General features: G+C 45.7%; 1 long non-coding RNA gene across 1 annotated transcript; it reads left to right on the forward strand.

The window, feature by feature from the left end:
- Positions 1-4,623: 4,623 nt before the first annotated feature.
- Positions 4,624-19,094, forward strand: LOC124083081 (uncharacterized). Its single transcript, XR_006848609.2, has 3 exons — positions 4,624-5,189; positions 5,769-5,972; positions 18,772-19,094. It is a non-coding gene; the product is annotated as an uncharacterized LOC124083081 (long non-coding RNA).
- The last annotated feature ends 1,482 nt before the right edge of the window (positions 19,095-20,576 follow it).

Raw genomic sequence — 20,576 nt, forward strand, 5'->3', positions numbered from 1 at the left:
CTTTTATGCCCTTTTGTCCTCCTCATCCTTAGGGAAGTCTGGTAACTACTCAGTTACAAGCTCATCTAAAGACCTGGCACTTTTCTTTGAACTTGTTCTTCATTCTCAAAATTGTGTGATATGCCTTTACCATTGAATTGTAAGTTCCATGAGGTTAAGAACCATTTATGACCTGTTTACTGTATGTAGTATTTTATAGCAGGGCCTAGAACATGGTCTGGGCTCAAATAACTATTTTAAAAATTCTATTACTGAAAAAGTGATGTGATATGATATGTAAGTCAAAAGAATTTACCTCTTAATAAGCCAGGGCCTGATGCCTTGTAGCTGTCTGCATTAAATACACAATTATTGACACCTTGGCACATACCATGCCCATCGCACTGGACTGTATTCCTTTTGCCTCTGGACCTACCAGAATTCTGTTCCTTCTTTAAGACTCCATTCGCAGTCACATGTAAGACCACATACATGGGTTGTGCCTTTCACAACTCCCGGGGATGATGTTCTAGGAGGCCACAACATGAATGGTGCCCCCTGGAGGTGTGCAAGCTTAGATGTCTTCTCTACCAGGAAACGTTTTTCAGTGTGGATTATAATCTCCATGGGACAAGGATCTTTGTTCACCCAGCACCTAAAACAGAGACTTGCTGGTAGCAAACAGAGTATAAATATTTGCAGAAGGTATGAATGAGCTCCTCTGTCGCGAAGAGCCATTTGTCCTGTGTGCTTCACACCTTGTCCTTGTTCCTTAGGAAACTTTTTGTATGCAATGGTGTTGATGAACTTAAGTCATAATTATGATCCAGCTTCCAGTGGCTCTGGAACTTGATTGCTCCCCATCCCCCCTGAAATGTGAGGGCCTAGAAGAGCCTGTCATGACAAGATTGAAGACCCTCTGCCATCTCTGCCAGGTGGATCAACTTGCCATGGAAATATGTGGAAATTGTGCACACCCATGTTTTAACCAGCCTGGAAGTTTTACTTCAGGGTGTGGTACATGCAGTTCAGGCCACAAACCATGGTTTCTGAGAAGTACTGTTTTGAGAGTGAAGGCTCTGGAAACTTGGAGAGGAAGTCCAATAAGCTCTGATGGAGGACAGTGATACTCCAAGGCTGCCAGCCCAGCTCCAAACATTAGGCACAGCCACCCACCAGGCACTGCTGGCTTGAGTTGTATGGTAGGGTGGTTTCCCGTGTTTTGAACAGTTAGGAAAAAAGGAGGGCGTCATAAGCTGAAGTGGGAAGATCTCATATTTCCAATAGAACCATCTGGAACAGACGATTTCATGTTCTGTATATTTAGGGGTCTCAGATCTTGCGGAGTTGTTTGTTCTCATTAGCTGTACGGCCCAGGGGTCTATTGCAGTGTTCTGCTTGACAGGACATTTATGGAAAGCTGCCCTTTGTTGACCATGTCATCTCCCAGGATAAGATGTCAGCAAACTGAGCCCCTGGACCCAATCTGGTCTGCATCCTGTTTTTGTAAATAGAATTCAGCGGTGTACATTGGTTACTGCTTTTACTCTACAATGGCAGATTTGAGGAGTTGAAATGCAAACTGGGACACACAAAGTTAAAACTATTTCATCTGAGTCTTACTTGGTAATTTCATTATATCTTGAATACCCTGACTCCAAATACAGTCATTTTCTGAGGTACTGGGATTAGGGTTTCAAAACATGAAGTTTGGGAGGACACAGAGCACCCCAGAATCTCACCATGTGGCCCGTACTCTCTTCCTGTCTGCAGGCCCCACATTCCTATGTGAGACCACATATGGGGGGTGTCACGGTACTAACCCACTGTGGATGATATAGCTGGTCTGCTGGTTGGGCAGGTCTCCTCATCTTGTCCACTTTCTTTATCAGAGGAATTTCAGCTTGGGGTCAAGGGTTCACTAATGACTGTTTCCCTCATTTCAACCTTCAATTAAGTTTTTAACATCAAGGTCAGCCCAGTATAGATAAATCACATAAATACTTCCAATGTGCTACCTTTGTTTTAAAACAAGGGGCAAATGGTTTGTATGGAGGGCTACTTAATAAATTGCTCAACTATAGGAAATTAACTAAGTCCATTATAAAACAGCCAGAGTATGGAAATGTGATATAGTCTTTTAAAAAGTTTGCTGAATAATATTTAATGATCCTGAAGGCTCTGTTCAATATTTTTAAAGGGGAAAAAGGCAAGGTACATTAAAAAATCCATTCACTCATTTAATGAGTGTTTATTGAACATCAGGCACTGTTCTAGTTTAGGGGAGATTCAGTGGTGAGCAAAGCAAAATATTTGCTTCCATGGGGCCTCAACTGCAGTGAGAAACACTGATTAGGTGGTATATGATGCACTGAAGGAAAATAAAGCAGAGCACAGAATATAAGAATGAGCAGGAGAAGCAACTATTTAGCTTGTGTGCGCAGGAAGGCTTCTTGGAGGGGGGTGAGATTTGAGCAGTGACTTGATTGGGGGGCTCAGAGGAAGAGCAAGAAGAGAGGACACGGGTGCCGAGGTCAGGAGGTAAGCGCATGCCCTGAGTGCCTGGAGAAAGTCAGTGGGCCAGGGTGGCTGGAGTGGAGTGAATCAACTGCATGATTTCAATTCTGGAAGAAAAATGGAAATGCAGAGGGGAAGAGGCTATGTGGAGATGTAGCAGGATTCGGACCCTGTGGGTAATCTTTATTCCTTTCCCTTTGGTTTTCTATAATACTCTGAATTTTTCTACCACACATGTTTATTACTTTAGAAAAAGTTTTGGTGTGAGACTTTGCAGGGAGCTCATTACCTTTGCCCTGGAAGTTCTCCGTGGTCCCACTGTGCCAGTTTTTAGACAGCCACTCTGCAACAGAAGAGAACCCCTGACTGGGAAAACCAGAGAGTGCTTGTTCAGATGCACTCCGACAACAGCGCAGCCCCTGGTTTACAGTGAGTGGTGAAGGCGTTAATGTTTCCTCCCAGGGGCGTCTCTCCGCCACCAATATGCATCGGCTGAGTCTAATGACAACCTAATTGGCAGCAGAGATGGGAGCAGATGTCTCGCCTAATAAAAAGCTTTTGTGTCCACGGGTTGACCCCTTTGGGGCTTAGCTGGCCTTCGGTACTGTGTGTGACCCCTGTGAGCAGTTGCGATTAATCAAGCATGTTTGTTGATTGTTGCTTGCAGTGTGAACCAAGTGTACAGAGACACCTGGGCCAACTGAGCATGCTCACAGGCTCTCCCCAGCCCTGGCCTCGGCCTTGTCTTTGTTCCCTCCATAAGACACCACAGGCTGGAATCAAGGGCTTTATTGGCATGGATTCCAAATAGTTCTTGTAACTAGAGTCGTCACCCCACCCCATTTATGCTGTGAGTCCCTGGGGGATTTACAGTGGGTCCTCCATTCCCCAGACCTAAGCAAGAGAGGAGGTTGGTACTGTTTCAGATCTCTTTAACAAAGAGGGGCCATGTGACTTGAAGGGACCTGGCCCGCGTTTCCATCCCCTGGTATCAAGCCCTTGGTCAAGGGCTCCCTGTGTGGGGAGGTTAGGGGGAAAGTGATCTGGGATTCAGATATCCCCTTTCCCTCCTGAATGTGCACCTTCTAGGTAAGGTCAAGGTGATGGTTATCAGCTGGCAAAGGCAGAGGCATTCTGTCTCCCAAAGATCTGGTGGAATTAGCCATGTTGATGAACAGAATATGCTTCTGTTAAGAGAATAGTCCCTTTATGTTGACCTGAGCAACCAGCGATCAGAATTCAGGTGTGTTGTAATAAGAGAAGCAGGAAGCAGGAATCTCCACAAGGAGAGCCCTTCCCTAAGAAGGAGTATCTTGAAAAGTTTGTATTCTGTGATCCCAAGACTAAAGTTCCTAAGTAGTCAAGGAAGAAAGGAAACAGATTCCATGGTCAAATGGATCTGGCCCTCGCTTGGTCAGATGAGTTTGGAAAAAGTGCTTTGCTTCAGGCCTTACCAGAGCCTTCAAGGTACAATATAATTAATGGAAGTGTGTTAATTGGACTCAATCTTCCTTATGAAATAATTGTATTGGGCAGAATACTGGTCAATGTTTAGGGAGAAATTGAAACAACTGTCTTTTATTTTCTTCTGATTTTTGTTACTTAGTGTTTCATGACTTTCTAATAAAAGAAAAAAAAAGTTCGAGTCTGTGGGGAGGGTTCCCCATGAGCCTCACCAGCTATAAATGTAGTTTTCTGAGTCGTTCGTGGGTTTTTTGAACCAGTGGACAGACAGATAGGAAATGGAAAGGGAAGGACTCATCACCACGATGTTCTCAAGATTCCCGTTGCTTCCCCTCTGCTCTATTTTTACTATTGGGTGATTCTGGGCCACTTCCTGTTATTTTTACACTTATTGTTGTCAGAGGAAGCCAATTCATTTCAATATCAGCCCGAGCAAAACATTTAGGACATTCTCCTCTGCTACCAAAAAGGAACCATGTATGTGCTGCTTTGCATTCCAAAGCCCAGCACTCAGACAAACACAACCAAACAAAAGGAAAATAAGCCAAACACACTCCCCCCCACACACACACACGCACTGGCACACACACACACGCACACACACTCACGCATGCATGCATACACGTGCAGAGTGGAGGAATTCTCTCCACACAGGGCCAAACATCCTGCCAGGCCCCTGAGATCCAGTCCCTCCAAAACAAAGCAGCCTGAAAATAGAAAACTTACTAGGCTTTTCCCTGCCTCCCTTTTTATCTTGGAAGAGGAAAGGGAAGAGGTGACAGAGAAGAGGAGAGAGGAGAAGACGGGCCAGGAAACAGCACGGAGCCCTGGAGCATCATGTGACCGCAGGCTGAAAGCGGAGCCGCGGGCGTCTTGCCCGGGTCTCTCAGATGCCCAGGGACACCGCTGACCTCCTCCTGTGCGCCGGAGCCTCTGAGGGCTGGAAAGTCCATCCATCTCCTCGTGTGCCCAGGCTCCTCTCCCTCTCCTCCTCGTCCCACCTCCCTTCCTAGCAGAAGTTCCCTCTTATAGTCATGCGATGGCCACTCACCTGGGAAGGACCAGCATCTGCCGGGCATGCAGCAGAGGTGGTGTTTGAGTCAGCTGTTTTGCTGCTGTGATCGAAAGACCAGACAAGAGCCATTTTAGGGGTGGAGAAGTTTATAAGCCACTTATGGTTTCAGAGGTCTCCGTCCACAGACAGCTGACTCCATTGCCCTGGGCCAGAGGTGAGGCAGAGCATCATGGGGGAAGGGGGTGGGGGAGGGAAGCAGCTCAGGGCAGGACAAAAGGAAGGAAAAAGAGAGGGAGGGAGAGAGAGAGAGAGAGGAGAGTGAGAGAGAGAGATACCTGCTCACCAGGGACGGAATATAAACCCCCGATGCACGCCCCCAGTAACCTACTTCCTCCGGTCCCACCAGGGCTGCCTACAGCTACCACCCAGTTAGTCCATTCAAGTGGGTCAATGCACCGATCAGGTTAAGATGCCCCAAACCCAATCATTTCACCTCCAAACTTTCTTGCGCTGTCTCACACGTGAGCTTCTGGGGGACACCACATCTAACCCTAACAGATGGGGAAGGGGAGAGAGAGGAGGACCAGGAGGGGCAAACCCACAGGGAGCTCCAGCTTGGGCCAGGCCATGCGAAGTCTCTTCACAGTTCCTCTTAACACTCTGAGGGAGGTGTAGTTCTCAGCCCTGTTCTGTTCAGGAGGACACCCTAGAGAGGCTGAGGAACAGGTTAGACGGTTTGGAGGCAGGATTTAAATACGCACAAGCTTGCTAACATCTAAGCCAATGTTTTCAGCCACCCTCCTACTGTGCTCCACAAAGTCCTCAGGGGCCCACACTCCTTCCTGCTCATCTCTGTCCAATCCAGAGGGATGAGTCTTGCCTTCATGGTGCCATGTGGCAGCTAGAGCCCCAACCATCAATCTGCATTCCAGGCTCAAGATGAAGGTCGAAATAAGAAGAAACTCATCAAAAGCAGCACACTGCCTGTCTTTTAAAGGTGAGTTTTTCAAGTGTCCCCGGTCACCGCGATTCCACTTGTTGTCCATTGGCCAACTTTAGTCTCAGGGCTTCTGCCTCCTCGCAGGAGAGGCGGAGAGGCTGGGACATAGGTTCTTTATTCTGCGATGCCATGTGTCCAGCTAAAAACGTGGGTTTTCCGTTGTCACACAAGGAGGAAATGGACACAGGGGCACAGTACACAGGGTCTGCGTGAGCAACTCTTTCAAAATGAAAGTCAGATCCTGTTCTGCTTAAAACTGTGTCCAGTCGTCTGAGTGTGGACACTCAGGCTAGAGGCCAGAGCCTTCGCAGTGCTCCCTAAGGCCTTGGGCATCTCCCCGCACCCTGGCCTCTCTGACCTCATGCCAGCCTCAGGCTCTGCCCCCAGGTGTCTGCTCATCTCAGCCTCCTAGGTCTCAGCAGCCCTTCCTCTGGGCCCACCCCATCCATTATCTCCGTCTGATCCCACCTGGCCATTCTCTGTTGGCTCACATAAAGGCTTGTGAACTCGTTCTCCCGTTAGAATAGGAGCTCAGTGAGATCCAAGCTTTCGTCTGTTCCATTCACTGCTTTGCATCCGCGGGACCTTCAACAGCGCCAGGCACGCTGTGGGGATCCAATAAACAAGTGTTGAATAGACGAAGGATGGATTGAATAAAGTCCCGCTTTGCCGATCTTCCAGAACTTGGGAGAGAATGAATGCAATCTAAAAGGGCTTTAAAAGTAGGAAGAAGAGTCAAAGATCAATTACTCTGCTGGTCTTTGATGTCCTCCCACTCGTAAAGACACCCTGTTAACGGGGAAATAAGCCGCGTGCTGTTGGCTATTACTGTTCTGAGGTGAGCACGGTGGGAGAGAATTGCCAGTCATTTCTTCCCAAAGCACCAGTACCATTTGTTCTCAATCCAGTCCTGCCCCTGACTTTAGTTTTGGATGAATGCAGCTTTGTGGCACATAGTTCCCTAATATCTCACTTTGATGGTTTATTGCATCTTAAGTAGCATGGAATTGAAGTCTGGGACTATATCAGGCTGATTTCAGGTCGTCTTTTCTTCTCTTTGTGTCATCACAGTTGGGGAGACTTGTCAAGCTGTGTTTGGCCAAGTTAAATGAAGAGACCAGATGGCCCGAAAGAAAGGAATTTGGGTCCAGGTTGAGGAGGAGAAAGGCTGGGGGTCGAAACTCCTGCATAGTTTTTGACCAAAGATCAGAACCACTCTCAGTACTGGGGGTACATTACTGAGTGCTAGTGTACCCCAGCAGAGTTTTACAAGACAGGCGTTTCTTTTTGTGTGATTAATCTCCTAGAACTTTCTGCCAAAACTTCGGAATCCCTTTGCTGTGCTGGAGTTTTAATTATACGTGGTTTTTAGTTTCCAGAGACAGAGAGCATTGATGTATGTCGAACACAATGAAAAGAAAAAAGAAAAATCAGGAGATAAAGAAATCACTTTGGGATTTTGCTTTTGGTGGGCACTTTTAGGAAGAGAGAAAACAAAACCCCAAATTGGAGAAGAAAGGATGGGAGGAATCGAGAAGGAAGTTTTTAAAAAGACCTTTCCTGCCCTGTACAGAAAAGGCGGCTGGCACAGAATCCCAGCTCCAAGCTGGATTGAGAAGTGGCATCCTCCACCGTCTGGCCCCGCGCAGGGTCAGGAGGCAGGAGAGAGGAAGTCAGACGGCAGAAGGTGGCGGGCATCCAGACAGGAAGCAGGCCTAGTGTGAACAAGTGTCTTTGTGGTAGGGACAGATGGAAAAAGAGACTTTAGAGAAATACTGCTGAGAAAGGATACGCCTGGATTCCTAATGTCCTCTGCTGCAGCGTTACATCGCAGCTGGTGCTCAACAGTCCTGTTTTCTTTTTCTTTCTTTCTTTTTTTTCTTTTTTTCTTTTTTTTTTTTGCTGTGCTCCATATAAAATGGCTAGGCTTCTGCCCTGCAGCCTGACAGTGTCAATGTGACCCCAAGGGCAAGATGATGACACACCACGCAAGGGAGAGCTGGAGCGCCAGATGGCCAGGGTTGGCTGAACTTTTCCAGCTCCATTTGGAACGTCTCTGGCGTGCCAGGTGAACCAATTGCCAGGTGGCAGGTCTGCAGTGAAGATGGTACATCACTCACATGGAGCCTGTCTCACTCAGATATTCTAACAATCCGATGACATAAATACGCAATGAACTATGGTCACCTTGCAAAGAAGAGAGGACAGAGGATCAGCAAGAATGGTCACTGAGCTAGCAAATTGTAAAACCGAGATTGGAACCTGGCTCTCTGTTTCCTGTTGAGTGCGTTGCTCATGGGTTGAGTTATCAGCTCTGATTGGGGTGCACTCTTCTGGATGCCGGCGGGTGGGTGGTGGTGAGGAGCTGGACAGATGTGACCCTTCTCCTTGGGGCTCTTCTAATCTAAAAAAGGGAGACAGGGTGAATGCAGAGAAATAACTGGATATTCAGGCACATCTGCATGTCCCAAGGGCTTGTTGGAAGCTTCAGCAAGCAAATCTCTGGGGTTTTGAAAAGATTCAGAAAACTGACTCATTGGTTTGGCTGTTGGAGGCTTCTCCAGATAATTGGAACTATGTTCAGATTTAGGCCAAAAGATGCATTTGACTGGAGAGAAGGGACTTGGGATTGAGATTGGAGCCGTTGTCAGCAAAGAAATTAAACAGCCTGAGAAAATTTTCCAGGGTTGATTTTTCTACATAGATAATGAGACTTTTCAGACTTGTCGTAACTGGGATCTTGATATAGAGAGGTGTCTGGAAAATGTTGCCCTGAATGTCATTTGGCTTCCTTTTCACAATTTTCTTGGTATGGCATATGATAAATTGCGAATGGCTGGTTTCTTGGAATATCAGTGACATCCAATTCTCCATGATCCCTCAAAACCAGGGATAATAAATGGGCAAAAAGAAGATGGAAGCATCACACTAAATTGAAGTTTGACCTTGGGTTTCCCTGTCTCTTGTCCTGAGCCTGGGCAAATTCCTGGTGCAGAAATGGTCAGCAGGAAGATATCATGTGACACAAACTTATATGACATAGTAGACTCAGTATCTGGTAAAAAAAAAAAAAATCCTGATTCTTCTTTGGACAACCATCCCTGTCCCAGTGCATTTAGTCTTCAGGGTCTGGCCACCATGTCCCCCACTTGCTTCTGACCAAGAGATGCCTAAAACTCAAGCAAGGTCAATCCTCTCTCCTCAGAGCTGATCCTCGGGCAGAGCAACTTGCAGGTTTGAAGCTGTTCACTCAAGTAGACAGCAGTTCTCTGGAGAATCTGCCCATTAGAGTCAGCTCCCTAGATACCCCAAGCCTGATTCTCCAACTCTGCCCTCTGCTCTCGCAACTATTTCCTTGACTTCATCCAAACTTCTCTTTCACTGTTGGACAAAGTTTCTGTTGTTTGCCAACAAAAAGCCCCAAAAGGATGGACCAGGGAAGCCATAAGCATCTTTGCAGGGATAGGTCTGCTTCTGTCTGTCCTCTGAGCCACCCTAGAGTGTAAGAACCTTGCCCACAGACCATAGCTCTCAAAAGCAGAATGTGTAACAGCAGGAGGCTGGAATGAGGGTGGGGGTACAGTAAAACATAGCTTCTATTTCAGAAAAATGACCAACAATCAATCGCCCTTGACCTTCATGTCCAACTGTGAGTGTGACATTAATTACAAGGCTGATTTAAGTCTCAGCAGCAAGTTTACATGCTGGAGGTTCAATACTATATCTAGCTAAATGCAGACTTTCTATTTCTTGTTTTATTAGAAGCCAAAGAAGCAAAATATATTTCTTATTTCATTATGATCACATTTGCATCCTGAAGACTTATAGTAAATGATTAATACAGTAATGGGACGCCTAGAAATCTATAATGTCCTTTGTTAAAGAGTTGGCTTTTATATCTATGGTATGAAGCTCATGTTCTTTGACATTGGTAGAATATGTCACAAGAGAAACTGGCTAACATTTTACTAGAGAAGGAAAAGTTGGCCGGAAGTGAGGGAGAATCTCACAGCACTGGAATCGCATGAGAATCTGCAAACTAGACCAAGGTGACGTGTGAGTGCCATTGTTTAGTGCTAGAGGAGCTGGAACCAGGCAGGACGGAGGTTCTGTAGGGAGCTGCAGGTTTGGGATTCAGATGGGACCAAGTTCACCTTCCATTTATGCATTTCCTTTTGGTAGAGTTCTAGGCTGTCTGCTCTGAAATTCATGACTTAACCACCGAAGCGTGTCTCTGCATGTGAAGCACGATTAGCTTATTTTAATATACTAAGGAAAAATGCCAATGAGAAGATGAAAGATCAGCAATGGAAAACTTTAGCAAAAAATAATGATGTTTAACAGAATTGATTTTTGGAACTGAGGACTTAAAAGATTCAACCTATTTCTGTCTACTCTTTCTGGCCCCAGGTGTCGATCACTCTGATCGGCACACTCACTGCTAACACCTGTGGTCTTGTACTACTGACCTGGGAACTCACTCTTTCTCTGTGTCTTTCTGGAAATAACCTTTTGTAATCGTAACCAGATTATGAATTGTATCATACAGGGTTCAATCAGGAATGTAGATCCACAGTGAATACTGTGGGAATCAGACCTCTGGAAAGAGTGAAAGACCCTGGGAAAGGGCAGGAATGAAAAAGAAGTCTCTCTAAGCAGTCCTCCCAAAGCACAGGTGCAGGGGACAATCTGGCCCTTGCAGGGAGCTGAGGAGCTGGGGTGCTTCTTTCAGGGGACAGTGAAGGAGAAGTCCTTCTTGGGAACTAGGGAATTGATGTTTCCATGTAGCTACAGAATCTTGGGTCCACGGTTGAGCATTTGGCAGTCAGAAGGTTAGTAATTGAGAATTAAAACTGGACACAGAGCCAAGAAGACCAAGGACAAGCTAGGACTCCCTGGGGAACCTCTGTATCTGGGCAGAACCCTATCTGACCGAGATGTCAACCTGCTGAGAGTAATGCTAACTAACTGCTTTATTTCCACCTCTCTTGAGCAAGTTCCTCTTCTGGCCACCTCCAACCTGGAACCATGAAGACTGGGGAAAGGAGAGGAGGGAATCCTGTGGATGTTCCAAGCTTAACCAAATTGACAGTGGAATAATTCAGAATGCTAAGCCTTAGCAATTTGGTGCATCTATTTTTTTTCTGAGTTTCACTTCCATATAAAGACAATGGTAAAATCCTGCTTCCACTTGACATAATGCATCTGTCCTGCATAAAATGAAAACAGGTTGGCCTCCCCAACAGAATGGACACTGCCCAGTCACATCTCCCCCCACCCTTGATACAGTGAAACTTTAACACCACATATAAGGCTTACCATGTACCACACCTTATATGACACAGTAAATAACAGGAGAGGAGGGAAAAAAGAGAAAAACTGTATACACCTATACATATAGAGGCACACAGACACATCGAAGAAAAGAACAGATTTTCATAATTATTATAATTACCATTTCTGAAACTGGTGATAGTTTCATAACGGATATTATAATTTGTTTCCATTTCTGAAACCGGGGATAGTCTCATAATAGATATCATAATTTCTTTCCTTGAGCAGCGTCCCTGTTCTCCCTGAGAACAGGGAATTCAAGGCATATTAGGTCTTTCACAGACACACAAATGTCTGTTCCACTTAGAAACCAAAGAAAGAAGGGAAGGAAGAAGAAGGAAGAGGCTGAGAAGGAGGGCCAGGGGTGGGGAGAAAGGCAGAGTCTTCCAGAGAGGGTGATTTCACAGGAGCTTCTAGTCCTTGACCCCAGAGCTATGACCATGTGTGCTGCTTGTGAGTCGGAAGCTGTGTGTTCTGGTTTGACCTGGCACGAAAAAGCTAATATGAGAAACCTATGTTTTAGAGCAATGAGATCATGTGATTATCAGGACCTGGAGCTATGTGAGCTCAGAAACGTGAAATAATTCTGGAAACAGAAACAGAAAAACTGCTCTCCAATCCTACGAGGGACTTCTTTTTTTTTTTCCCCCTCAAGGAAAAAATGTTTTTTTAATGAGGTTAAAAATAACAAAAATCATAATTTGACAAAATATTGAACACTTGGTTCAAGACAGAAGCTGGCAGGGTAGTGGGAAACATTTGTAATGGCTGAGTTTTGGACAATAAATCAAGAGAAATCAACAGTGAACTTAATCCAAACTTGTGCTGCACATAGTCTCGGCTGGGTTTCTGCTACCAAGGTTAGAGCTGGGGCAGAGTTCACCCGTGAGGGAGCACACAATTTGATGACATCTGTCTTCCCAGGCACTTTTAGTGTTCCTGATGACTCCTGCAGAGGTCTTGGCATTCTGCAATGGTAGCTTCAGAGGAATGATGGGAAATGGAACCAGGGGGTTGAACAGTTAGTAACCTGAACTCCCATGTTTCTACAACCCCCGTGAAGCATCGTCCTCTTGCTGCTGACAAGATCAGACACCCTGGGTGCTCTGTGACAGAGATGCCTTGAGTGGTGAAATAAATAAATAAAACAATAAGATTGTAAGAAAGCCTAAAAAACAGTCATCCCAAACCAAAGAAAATCAGGGTATCTTTGCCTCCTAGCACCACTATCATTTATTCATTCAACAAATATTTATAAACCACTGTATCAGATATTATGGGTGCCTTCCCACATCTCTGGAGTCTACTCTCTTGTGCTCTCATCAGTCTATCTTTACTGGGGACAATTCTCCAAAGCCACTTTGCCTGACCCTCTCCTGGATGAAGTGGTGAGGGGTCGGTTCTCCCTGGGAGTAGCCCTGCATCATGGAGGGAATGAGCTTTCTTAGAGACAAATGCTTCGGCTCGGCTCTCTCACTCCTGGAGGGAGCTGTTGCGGAGGCATGTTCGAGTGCCATTTCACAGCATCCCCGTGAGGTTGAACTCCAGTGTCCCATAGCACAAGGCAGCTGATCTGTTGCCACTTTCATCGACTGCCTTCCTGTCCCTATCTCTGGCCCAATCCCCCTGGTGTTTCCTGAACCTTCCAAGTGGATACCTCCATTTGCATCCTGGCTTCAGAGTCTGCTTCCGAGAAACCAGACACCTACTGTGTGCCAGGCCCTGTGCCAGAGACTGGCTGACTGAGGAGGCATCAGACTCCAGGGACAGGCTGGTAGGAAGATGTCTGATTGTAGTTTGAGACTCTAACAACTCGCATCCTAGAAGTAGTGTGAGATTTAAACTTGTAAAACTCTTAAAATAATGCCTTGGTATATAGTGACAACTAAGCAATTATTATGTTCGTTATTCTGATGAGTTAAGTCATTGATCATTTAGCAAATTCTTTTTTAAAATATTAATTCCCGTGCAGATGTATCCGTTATGGTTTAGATGTGTGCTGTCCCTCAAAAGCTCATGTTTGAGGCAATGCAAGAAAATTTAGAAGTGAAATCATAGGGGTTATGAGAACCTTGACCTAATCAGTGCATTAATCCCCTGATGGGATTATCTGGGAGGTGGCTGTAGGCAGGCAGGGTGTGGCTGGAGGAGGTGGGTCCTTGGGTGTGTGACTTTGTGGTTTATATTTTGTCGTGGTGAGGAGAGCTCTTCCTCTGCTTCCTGGTGCTATGTTCCCAGCTGATTTCCTTCTGTCACACACTTCCACAGTGATGTTCTGCCTTATGTCAGGCCCCAAGGAATGGAGTCAGCTGTCTGTGGATTGAGACCTCTGAATCTGTGAGCCCCCAAATCAATTTTTCCTCTTTAAAATCGTTCTTGTCAAGTCTTTGGTCACAGCAGTGAAACAAGTGACTAAAACAGTAGTGCCTTTAGCTCTTTGTGGGCATCAAATCTATAGGGACAGAGTACATGCTGATGAAGCTCTGGTCACTCTGCTAAAGCTTTACAGGTGGTAGGGGAAGAGCAAGAGCTGATTGGCAGGCCTAGCAGGTGAGTAGAGCTATGTGACAATCTAAGGAACCATCTGGCACACAAGGACCATCTTAGGGCTCCTGACATATTCTGGAGCAGGTGAATCCAGCTTCTCTGGGTCCAAAGCCCTCCACAGAAGAGAGGCCATGCAGAGACTTGAAGCTAGATCACACTCATCCGTTTATGTGTTTATCAATTTGACGCATTCCTTCAATGCTTTTTTATGTAACTTGGAATTGCAAAGGTCACCAGAGGAATCCTAATGGGAGAACAAGTGTTTATAAACTAAATATTGTAAGCACTTTGGTACAACATATGTGCAGATCAGAAACCAGAGAGTGGCTCCTTCCGCCCTGGGAGGCAAGAGAGGAAGTTCAGGAAGAGAGGACCCCTGCTCGGAATTTTGACAGGCAGCTGACCCTATAGCCACGTTGCCTCCATTTTTCTCCATTACTTCCTAGAGCTGAGGCATGGGTGAGACTCTTCATTTCTCTGAATTTCACTTGGATTCTTCATCTGAAGGGTGAGATCTGGAGTCATTCCTTATTCGTTACGTGATCTCGGGCCAATTCCTGGACTCTGTGAGCTCCAGTTACCACATGAAGGCAGCACGACTGATAATAGCAATGGTTCTCACCTCGGAGGATTGTCATAAAGAATACTGAAAGTGCCTGGCACAGGAAGTACCCAGTGGATGTAGTGATTATTTAGAAGGGACTCTGGCAGAGGGAGGGAATATCTGACAACGTTCCTAAACGGATGACTTATCTTTCTACAATCTAGGATTGGGCCTGAATGACCAGCACTCTAGATTGAGGGAGCTTTGTGTTTTGACTCACTGGCTAAAGACTTGGGCAAAGCCCAGTCCATGTACCCTGGACCTTTCTCCTGCATGCGCTCCTGGCCATACACACCTGCAACTTTCTGCGTGTGAAGATACAAAATTCTTCTGCATATTTAGAGGCTGATCATGCTCTTCATCAATGACAGAGGGGAGTTGATGGAAGAGCACCCTGTTTCCTTGCCCTCTAGCTAGGGTGTGATTCAGGAATATTTCTACCGTGGTTATGACATTCACCTGGAAGGACTAACTACCTGCCGTGGGTAGCACACACTTTATTTCTTTCATTGCCTTCCCAATCTCATGCTCCCATCTCTAACAGAAACTCTAGGATAACCTCTCAAGTAAATTGATTGCACTGAAATCGTTCATTCTGGGTCTACTTCTGAAGGAACCCAAACCAAGACACTCCTTGCCACATGCCTGAAACAAGCTCATGGGCCAAATGAAGTGCAAGGTCATACAGCTACCTGTATGCGATCCTCACCGTCTAGACAGCAGCTCAGATTCAAGCACATTTTTGCTTGCTTGAATTATTTGGGCTGGCTTGCCCAGCCAGTCCTGGAGTCCCTCCAAAATTCTTCCAGCCCCTGCTTTCCTTTAGTCTTAGAGATTTAACCTTGAAAGCTGACAGGCCTCAGACAGGAACAGCAGAGGCGTCTGTGCAGGGCCATGTAGGCTGCTTCTGTGAACAGGCACAGGGTACAAATGTGAAAACACCAAGGCCCTCCCACCTCCTCTGAGCCTAGAGATGAAGCTCAAACTGTTGTTTCTCTGGAATCCATGCTATTATCAAAGGTGGGAAATAAACACAGGATTGGAAGTAGACATGGAAGTGGGGGCAAGTTGTCCTCCCTTAGAAGACTAACGCAGGCCCACCCTGGGTCTGCAATCCGCATCTGGGCTCCAGAGCTACTCCCGTGTGTGTCTCTGTTCAGCAGAGCTGATGGGATTCGTTTTTCCCCAGGACCCAGGCATCATGATACCTGGGTCCCGAGGAGAAATCTTCCTGCTGAGCAGATGGAAAGCACCAACTCAACTCCAAGTTCAGAGGTGGGAAGGAGGAGGGCAGGGTTTCAGGAGAAGAGGGGGGCCAATGACAAGCAGATAAAGCTGAGCATTTACTGAGGGTTCGCTCCTGTCAGGCACTGAGCTAAGCCGACACACCATTCGCTGTTGTGTTTTCTCTGTCTCTCTCTGTCTCTCCCTCTCTCTTCCTCTCCCACTACCCAGGTTTGGAGATGGGAGAATTGAGGTTCAGAGAAATTTTTTTTTTTCATTTTGTCCAAGATCACTGGCTATAAGAGAAGAGATACTGTGAACTCATTATTTGTTTTTTTTTGTTTGTTTGTTTCTTTGTTGCAACATTTCTTTGTAGAAATCCATGACTTTCCCCCCAATTAATCAAAAGCATCCAGTTACTTCACAGAGTATTGAAAATGTTATAGCAGAAATTAAAAGTAAGAGAAACTCAATGTTTAGTTAAAACCCACATCACAAATACTAGGCTTAGAAAGCTAAAGCCTTTGCTCTATGAAGCCAAGTTTTATCAAAAGGAAAAAGATCTTTGATCATAAGGATATTAGGAGCAGAACACGAGCTGTAGGTGATCGAGGAGTCCTGGACCACATGCTCCACAGCCACGGGGGACTCTGTGAGCGTCAGCGGGCTGGGGAGGGCTGGAGGAAGAGGATAGAGCATGATCGTGAAGGATGGCTTTGGAGTTCTATGCAACAGGACCAAACCTTGCTGGTAAGAGAGTCATCTGGAGAGCCACCACAGAAGACCAAGGCCAGCCTCTAGGGACTAGAGCACTCGGGAGCTCTGTGGGAGCCCAGCCATAGCCTGCAAGCCATCTGGCTGCATTTCATGGACAAGAAAGAGTACTGCCATCACGTGGGAAGAAGCCACGTGCCCCATGTGGACATGCCACTTTTTAATGATCTGGGATACTTGAAAAAGGGATGATGAGACCCATCCCTGTTATGTAGATTTCATTAAGAAAAAAATATATTTCTGCTCTTAAAAGTATTTGGAGAGACTTCTGGTTTCAGATCCAACATGTAAAGGACTTAGAAATTGTCACTTCTGTCCTAATAATAATAAGCTGAACAAACAGAATTGAAGACTTTCCTCAGACCATCTGAGAGCTGAGGTTTTAGAGGGAATACCACTGTGAAATCTGGAGAGTTCTTAGGGAAGTCCAAAGACAACAGAGGACACTAGAGGAACTAGAAGCCCAAAGCATCTACAGCTCTAGTGGCATTAAATACAGCCAACCTGTGGCCAGATTAATCACATCCACCAAGCGGGGCCTAGTTTCCTTGGTTCCTATTGCCCAATACAACACATCCAACTTTCTACCCAAAATTACAAGGCATACCAAATAACGAAAAAGTAATACATCGACTGAAACCAAGTACCATATCCAGATAGAACCTAGATTTGGAATTTCAGTTGGGTGATGAAAGTCCACCTCTTCAGTGATAAGACACGCTGATGGTGTGTGCCCTTGATATCACCTGATGAAATGGCATTTTACCTCTGCAGTCTTCCTCCCAGGAACACACAGCTGCAGGACAACTTGAGAAAAAAAAGATCGTCTACAACCATATTGAGGGGCATGCTACAAAATACCTGAGCAGTACTCTTCAAATCTGTCAAGGTCATCCAAAAGGAGAGAGTCTGAGATAGCCAAGGGGGACCCAAGCAGACATGATGATTAAATCAACGGGGTACCCTGGAGGGGATTCTGGAACATGAACTCGAGTTCATGATAGCTTGTGGACATGGGCTCATTAATTCTAACCAATTGCCATACTAGTGGTGAAGTGTTACTATTTATAATTTTTCTGTAAATCTAAAACTGTTTTAAAAATAAGGTTTAAAAAATATTTGACCACATCTGGGTGGATGATCACCAGGTGTCTTTATCTCTCATACACCTTGTATTTTGTTCTATTTCAACCGTTCCATCCAGGAAAACCCCGAGGCTCAACTTCTCCTTGGTCCTCTCTGACAACCCTGGGGAAGAAGGGTTGCAGGCTCTCAGCTGGTACCAGCAATGAAGAGGCTGCCCGAGCTGAACTCCAAACGGGAGAACACCTTGGTGTTTAAGAGCACAGTCTCTGTCGAAAATTAGTTGGCAACTTAACCTCTCTCATACACACACACACACACACACACACACACACACACGCTGCATATAGTTGCTGGGAGCCATTAGCCAAGTAGGTATGACAATTTCCTTGCCAGCGTACCCCATGTTGCAGTGACATTGAATGTAGGTGACCTTGCTCAAGGACCAGGGAGGATTAGGGTGTTCCTGGTTTAGGATAATCGGGTTTAGGGCGTTCCAGGTTTAAGATTATTCCTGCTGGGAATAGGGCGCATCCTGCTGCCTGAGTTCCCCTTGAGTTCTCACGGGATTCAGACAGTATTTTTTGGGAGACAGAAGCCCAGTGGATGTGGATTTGGGCAGAGAACGTGGATTTCCCCAGAACGTGATTGTAGACGGCCGGTGTGAGTTCGGGAATAAAGAGTTGCTGTTTGAATCTACAAGCTGTGTGGTGGCTCGTGATTGTGTGCCCAGCCAGACTGCGGCATATAGTAAAAGGCAATAACCTATATTTCATAGTCTATGGGGAAGTAGTAAGATTTGTGGCCAGTACATGGTAGTTTATATACTATCTTCTCCTCCACTAAAGAAGAAACAAAGATACAAAATTAAAGAAAAATCCCCATAATTTTTTCCTGAACAGTTATTTAGTATTTGTGAGCAAATTTTATTTGTCTATCTTTGTCTTTAGTTATTTATAGCTCACCATCCTGATTCCTTTTTCTTTGCCTGTTTTAACAACCAGAGAAGTCTGCTCAGCCCTAGCCGAACCTACCTGGACTGCTTCAAAATGCCCACCTTTCCCTGGTTTAAGCAGATCTTGCAGTTGAACAATGAAGCTATGAAAGAAAAATTCATTTGCAGCCTCATTCTGCCGTAAACCAGCCCTAGTGCCGTTTGAATAAAGCTTGTTTCCAGTTCCCGTGCCCTTTTTAATTCTCTTTGCAATACTGTTGCTTCTCACCTCCTAGGAATGAAGTGTCACATCCGGAGAAGTGGCCCGGATCACATGCTGATGATGTGTGGCACTCGGGAAGTTGGAGATGAAGAGCCAGGCAGGACAGACTCCATCCAGCCTCTCTTCCTAACAGGTCTGTGGCTGTTGGCCGTGGTCCTTTTTCCAACCCTGAGCTTCAAGCTCTTCCACTCTCATGCCCCAACTTATTTTCCTTAGTTGAAGCCTTAGCCTTGGGATCTGGAAAGCAGTTTGGATGTGCATGGTGGTTAAAGCTCTCCAGAGGGAAAATAGAAAGTCACCATCAAGTAATGAGACCAGACTATTGGGTGTCTCATATCCTGGCTCCAAATGCAGATGCCAAAGATTCAGAAAGGATCTCAACCAAAGCAGCCCTGTTGGAATAAGGGACAGTTGCCTAGAGTGACAGGGGCTGCTGAGATCTGGGAGTTTGTTCTCCAAAACGCATGTTGAAACTTAATCCCCAACAGCATTCTGGTTGGAAAAGGTGCTATTTGGAGGTAATTAGGATTGGATGTAGTCTTGAGGCTGGAGTCCTCTGATGACATGAGTAGCTTTGTCAGAAGAAGAGACATCCAAATAAGCAACTTTGATCTGTGTTGCCAGGCAATGCCTGGACCAAGTTATGCTGCTGTTAGAAGGTCCTCACTAGCTTCCAGAATTACACTCTTGGACTTTCCAGCCCCTAGAATCACAAAAAGAATAAACCTCTATTCTTTTTTAAAAAAACATTTATTTTTTAGAAGTAGTTGGACACAATACCTTTATTTTATTTATTTATTTGTATATGGTGCTGAGGATCAAACCCAGGGCCTGGCACGTGCTAAATGAGAGCTCTACCACTGAGCCACAATCCCAGCCCTAAACCTCTATTCTTTATACATTTCCCAGTCTGTGGTATCCTGTTGCAGCAATGGAAATTGGACTGAGACAGGAGCCACCATCGATCTGGATATGTGAGACCACCTGGAAACTTTCAGAAGACTGCCTCATTGTTCGTTATCGTACCTGATACTTGCAATAGGGATGTGGGAGTGGAGAGGATCACCATCCATAACATAGGGCTCAATCCCCTACCACACTATGACTTCTTTTCCTAAGATTGGCTCCACCAATAAGCCCAGATCATGCCAAATCATACCAACTTGAGGAAGAAACATGTCTATGCTTTAGAGACAATATGGGCTGAATTAATGGACAAGTCCACTGATTCCACCTCCTGATGCTGCCTGCCCCTTCCACTTGTATCTGAGCGGCTACCTCAGATCCTCCACCTGTTACACCTATGCCATTGTGTCCCTCCTTACTGACCTCTTTAGCCTCCCCCTGCCTCCAACCCGATCATTCTTCGTATGGTTTCCGAAGTGATATTTGAAAGTTACGCCATAAACATATACTGATGCTATTTATAAAATTAATATTCTCTGATGTCTTTCGAGGTGTGTGAAGATATCAATATTGGCAAGTGTTTCTTTGCTGAGAGAAATGATGGGAACAGACAGGCTAGAGTAATGCCTAATCGCCCTACATGAGAAAAGGGGAGATGGGGAGATGGGGAGGAGGAGGGAGGCATGATTTCTAAAGACCTAGAGTCAGAGAAAATTAAAGACTTTGTAAGGGAAGGGATCAAGGAAAGATGAGAACTCAATGGTCCTGGACCAGCACAGGAGGAACCGAGGACTGGGGGACCTGGGGATTGAGATTCGGTACATCCTGAAATGTGATTTCCCCCTCGGTCCCACCCATAAAGCCTTCAGTTTCTGCAGCAACGTGGAAATCGCTGCATTGTGCAAATGTAGA

Source organism: Marmota monax, unplaced genomic scaffold (genome assembly GCF_021218885.2).
Source record: "Marmota monax isolate L192 unplaced genomic scaffold, Marmota_monax_Labrador192_F-V1.1 WCK01_AAM20220418_F8-fsc00051, whole genome shotgun sequence".
Taxonomy (NCBI): Eukaryota; Metazoa; Chordata; class Mammalia; order Rodentia; family Sciuridae; genus Marmota; species Marmota monax.